The following is a 6,139-nucleotide window of genomic DNA, read 5'->3' as shown; positions in this document are numbered from 1 at the left end:
GAGGAGATGGATATCACTTTCTTGTCTGACTCAGTGCAAATGTTACAATTGGTTTTCAACTCTCTTCCCAATGAACTAGAAACTTGAAATTTTACTCATAGCTCAGAACTGGATGATTATGTAAGAATAACTCACTTTCTTGTTTGGTGTGTCATGTAGGGTACTTCGTTTTCTGCTGTCGTTTCTCGATGAGCTACAGACTTGAAAATTTCAACATAGCACAGAACTGGACAACAATGAAATATTAACTTGCTTTCTTGTCTTGTGTGGCGGAGGGTACTTTGTGTACCACTACCATTTCCCCCTTTTCCAGCTTCTGTCGTAAATGGTTTTTGAGAAAAATGGATCGCTGGTGAGCCTATATGTAAGCTTAGATCTCTTTAACTTTTACTCTTATGGTCATTTTGGGAGGTATACGTCAGAGAAAGTATATATTGATTCATTCAGATGAAGAGAAACTTAAATAAACCGGAAATTTATCATATGTCTCTGTTGTAATCTAATAGAAATGCCTGAAACCGACTGTAAAATGTCATACACACAGGACTAAAAAGTAGTAAGTAATTTAAATAAAAATGAAGTTTTAATATAGTACCATACATTTTTAAACTGGACAGAAAAAGTATAAAGAACTTCCTGCTTGCTCCATGCAGATTTATAGTCTGTTATATGAAAATTTATGACTGCGAATTTTTAATAGCTATCAGAATAGATGTAAGATTTAAAACGAAAAACGCCGGCCACAAGCGGTATGTAACTGATGCATGAATAGTACACCTCCTTACTATTACACTACTTACTAAGTAGTTTGATTTAAAAACGTGGTATATTAGAAATTTATTTTTATGTAAATAATTATTTTAAAAAAATGACATAATATCGACGAAGATCAAGTGACTGATTACGATCAGTGCAAATGAACGCTGAGCTATTGTCATACCACAGTTAAATTTAATAATGCTTCTGTTCATGTTTTATCGTAACTTAAATTGCTGCTAACCTTTGTTGGCATCACTTTGTAGTAGCTGTTGCCTAGCCCTGTTTGGCCCTGTGACGAGGCTGTATTGTTGCTCCGTGTAACAAAGCCACCTCATAACAGTTGCTAATTTCGGTGGTAGGAGGGGTTCTCTTCCTGTCACATTATTATGTTTGATGACAAGTGTGTCTTGTGGATGCAGTGATTATATCTAGAGCCACATGTTGTAAACGACGATGTAATGCTCCCTCTACGTTGTCAACAGTACTAAACGCAACGATAGGTGGAGAAAAATTCCCTCTTTGTTTATTCATACGCTAACGACTATGCACCAGTTCCCGTCAGATCACCAAATGTAAACGGTGTCGGTCTTGGAAACCACTTGGATGGGTGACCGTCCGGATCTGCCGAGCGCTGTTGGCTTGCGGGGAGGGGGGGAGGGGAGGAGGGGCACTCATTCCTTTGAGGTCAAATGAGAAGCTACTTGATTGAGAAATAGAGGATTTGGTCACGAAAACTGACAACGCCTGGGAGAGAGTTGTTCTGACCGCATGTCCTCCATATCCGTGTTCAATACGCCTATCGGCTGAGGATGACACGACGGCCGGTCGACGCCGTTGGGCATTCGGTAACCTGTTCGAATGGAGCTGGGTGACTAGCTTCTTCCCACATTAGCGAAAGGAATAGGTCCTTCGCTAGATTTCACAGTTGCATGTTAAATGAATTTTTAAACAGTTTATTAATACTATGCGCGTCCGTGGTGGTCCTGTGGGACGTTAGTTGTAAGATTTGTAGGTCGTGGGGTTATGAATGTCCGTAAACTGCATGTACTGGCTGCTATAACCTCTAAAAGATATTTTTGGTTCGGCAGTTCGTGACTGACTTAGAATTCAGCTGTGCTAATGCACACAATAAGCTAAGTGATTAGGGCTGGTCGTTTTGGAAAGGGCTCTAAAGGCGTTGGAACTGGACCTAAAAAACTAGCTGCAGCTGGTGCGAGTCAGTCCCTCTATACAGTTGAAGGTGATCACAGGGCCATAATACACAGTACAACTGATGGTGTCCAAAATGATATTTGCACAATAGGCCTGCACTTTAGAATCCCATGGTTCCAGTACCTTACAATCTGTGAAATAAGATCACGTCCACATAAAATTTATTCTCCTATGAGAAGGAAAGACTTGCAGATGGTTAATATTTTTCGCTTCTTCTGTCCAGACCAGATGCAAAAAAAGTGCTCATAATGTACATATAACTGGGCCTATATTGAATGAAAAAGTTCTACCATTCATTTACAGTGAGTGTTATTAGTAAGTTTAATGCCTCACAGCTGATTACATGCACGCAACAAGTTTTTTTCTTGTTCAGAGGGAACTCACAGAGAGACAACAAGATCTCCATACAGTTCTGGATGCTGTTTCTATAACCCATAGAAGCAAAACAGGGTTCAGCGAGAATCTCAGCGTGCTGCATTTGTTGTGGAGAGTGCAAAACAAGAACAGCAGCAGAGATTGCTCAAGCAGAAGGTGAAGCACAACCTGCCAAAGTTTTGGGACTAGCAGTAGCAAAGAACACAGAGTACCTTTAGCTGCGAAAAATTCGAGCTGAATACAACGTATGTAGAACAACCGGCAGTTCACGGAATAAAACAATTCTCAGCGGAAATAGCTTAATATTGAATGTTGCAATCCAACATTTGATGATCTTAGTACCAAGTTAAAACATTGAAATAAGACTGGCTATAATATTTACAAGAGCCAGTGGCAGACACAGAAATTACACGTTTCTTTTATGGGGAAAATGTCACCAAACCAGTGACAATTGTAATTTTGTTTGGTGATAACTGCCAATAAGTGTTTCAGGTGTCAAATTGTGAATAATAATTTACACAGTTATTTATAGCACTGTAATGACAGAGAACTCTATTGGCATATTAGTTGCAGAAATGTTCTTATATGATTTTCCTTTTATTAAAAAAAATAGTTAGTAGAACACTAGGCTCCGACCCTGGAGGTTCTTGTTTCATCACCGGTAGCATCGGGGATTTTTTCTCATTTCAGTCTCTTCACGGCAGCCCCATATCCACTCAGGTGCCGTCAACGTGAGCTCCGGGGATATTTCCCGGGGCAAATAGAACGGCTGCACTTCACCTGCAATATGGCCAACACACGGGCCATCCTGGCGGGTAGCCGTGCAGTCGGAGGCGCCTCGTCACGGTTCGCGCGACTGCCCCCGTCCGAGGTTCGAGTCCTCCCTCGGGCATGGGTGTTTGTATTGTCTTTAGTGTAAGTGAATTTAAGGTAGATTAAGTAGTGTGTAAGCTTAGGAACCGATGACCCCAGCGGTTTGTTCCCTTAAGACCTTGCCCGCATCTCGTGGTCGTGCGGTAGCGTTCTCGCTTCCCACGCCCGGGTTCCCGGGTTCGATTCCCGGCGGGGTCAGGGATTTTCTCTGTCTCGTGATGGCTGAGTGTTGTGTGATGTCCTTAGGTTAGTTAGGTTTAAGCAGTTGTAAGTTCTAGGGGACTGATGACCACAGATGTTAAGTCCCATAGTGCTCAGAGCCATTTGAACCTTAAGACCTTACCACAAATATCCAGTTTTTAAAACCGGTCACCAGCTTGAGCCTCCGATTTTATGTTTTTTGTATAAAACTAGAAAATTCCCTTAATTAATATATCCACTTCAGCATGTGTCTACGAAGGACTCCCGTGTCGGACCTTTCCTACTCCTGGTTCTTACAAAAGCTGAAATTTAAAACCTTTATAAAATTGTGTGTTTTCTTGTAGTTCTTAGGAATTTTTTAAAAGGTCATCTCACATTACTCTAATTAAGGTAAGTATAAAATCTTCCAGAGTAGATATTCCATTTGTGAATATTAACATATATGAAAAGATGAAGGGAGCCTTCGCTCTGCTTATAAATACTTCTACTGGAAAAACGATGCTGGAGCACTGGATAATGGACTATGACCAGTGGTGCACATGTTCCGCTTTTAACCCGCCCATGCTTGCCCGGTGGCCAGGCGGGCAGGCCGCCGTGCGTTGTCAACAGAGCGGGCAGGCTGCTTCACCCTCAGCCAAGCCAAGCAGAACCCAACCCGGGCAGGTTGCGCGAAACTTGCTGCACTACGCAGCCGTTTAGTCTGCACGCGTCATTGTCGTATTGTGGACGTTAATTAAAAGTTTTTATTTTACCTGAGCACCAAAAGACAAATTAATTTCAGGTCAAAAAATACTGGGTTTTATTTGTACATTCTACCTTTACGCGTATATTTCGGGCTTATTATCTATATAAAGAAGAATGAATTGCCAAAGTGTTGATAAGCGTAAAACTCGAGAACGGCTGGACCAATTAGGCAATTTTTTTTTTTGCTGTGTTCATAATGCTCAGGACAAGTTTTTTATGACATAAAATTATTGGAAAATCGACCGAAAAATTGGAAACTTTAAGAAAAACTGAAGGTGCGTTTTCATTGTGTCCGTGTGTTTGTATGGCATACAATCTTGATGAAATTTGGCACACTTGATATTCAAGGCAGAATGAAGGGCGCTGTCTGCTTAAAATTCTGAATGCTGCATGGTGGAGGGTACTTTACTTACACACTTCTACACCAACCTACAGTTGGAATAAAACTTGAAGAAATTTTGTACATTTGAGCATCAAGAGGAACATCACTATCTACATAATATTTCGGATAGTGCATGGAATAGAGTACCTTACAGAAGTTTTTGACATCGTTTGCGGGTTACCATGAAATCCTTCTCCCTCTATACTGCTAAATGGTCTCAGGTCCTTCGCACACATTTCGAGGCACTTTTCGGCCACTAAATCTTTTTCCTCTTTCAAGATATTTACGGAGTAGGGGAACTGCTTGTCAAATTTGCACACATGTCGTAACATACTCAAGGTTCCCGAATAAGTACTTAAGAGCTTTTTACATAGTTTGCATTGAGACACACCTACCGATTTATTTGAAACGGCATCATAAACACACGAAAACGTTTCCCATGCGGCACTTGTGCTCTGTTTTGCTACCAGCATGTATTCGCCAGTTGTCAATTTTTTTCTCAATCTCACTAAAGTTCGACCTATTCATTGTGCTGTCCCCACCTTTGCGATAAATGAACTGCGGGCTAGTTACATGGCTACTCTAGTCACGGTAGATTGACAGCGCAACCTGTTGTCAGGCGCAACAAGCTGTGCGGGTCCCGTGAAGCTTGGCAGGCCTGCGGGAACCCAGGTAGCCCGGGCTTGCGGGAGCCCAAGTCAGCCGCATTACCCACTATGCTTCAGTACACGCGCACTCTTGTGTTAACGTCGCGGCAGGCTGACCTGCATGAATGGTTGCAGAGGAGCTAGGGGCAAGCAGGCTGCAAGGGGAATTTGTACACCTCTCACTATGAGTAACCCATCTTGGTTTTTACAATGACGGTCTACTGCTCACATGCAGTGCGAGTAAGGTTCAACAGCTGGTAGAAGTATTTGATGAAGCAAGATTGAAAGCAAGCCTCAAAATCAACTATGAAAAGATAAAAATAATCAATGACACGATATCGAATAGAAAGTAGTACAAGGATGGACTGATAATAGAAGAAATGTACAGGAATGTAAAGAAAAAATAATCTTGGAATACATTTCGTGATTAATAATTGTTTTCCAACGATGATTTTTATGTGTCTGGGACGGAGAGTAATGTGTACTTTCAATTTTATCTCAATGGATCATGAATTTTTAACGTAAAAACGATTCAAAAAGAGTTTCTCAGTGATCATTGGACAAATGTATGTTGGAAATGACTGGGAGAGAGAGGGAAACAAAGAAATGTAACAGGGAACGGAATGGAGTGGAAGATACAGGATTTAAGATACTGTGATAATTAGTACCTTAATGAGTACCCACTTCAGTGTATTAGTTGTTTGTTTTCATGCGTTTAACAGTCTTCTTGCAAACACGTCATATTTTTACTATCTGATGTTTTCTGCACAGTTGTAACTGTACCATGAAGTGGACTGTGCTGTCAGTATAGACTATCCGTCATGCAAGCATGCATCCAGACTTCAATACCTGACCTGCTGCCTAGGGGAAAACGAACATTAACGGCTTGCTTGCGCCAGACGTACTATCAAAAAAGTATTACTCATAATAGCCGTAAATTTTAGTC

At 41.3% G+C, this 6,139-nt stretch overlaps 1 pseudogene; it reads left to right on the top strand.

The window, feature by feature from the left end:
- Positions 1–1,723: 1,723 nt before the first annotated feature.
- On the top strand, positions 1,724–2,704 carry LOC126355343 (prohibitin-2-like; annotated as a pseudogene).
- The last annotated feature ends 3,435 nt before the right edge of the window (positions 2,705–6,139 follow it).

Source organism: Schistocerca gregaria, chromosome 3 (genome assembly GCF_023897955.1).
Source record: "Schistocerca gregaria isolate iqSchGreg1 chromosome 3, iqSchGreg1.2, whole genome shotgun sequence".
Lineage (NCBI taxonomy): Eukaryota > Metazoa > Arthropoda > Insecta > Orthoptera > Acrididae > Schistocerca > Schistocerca gregaria.
Note: the sequence above shows the minus strand (reverse complement) of the source record. Positions and strands in the feature narration are given on the sequence as shown.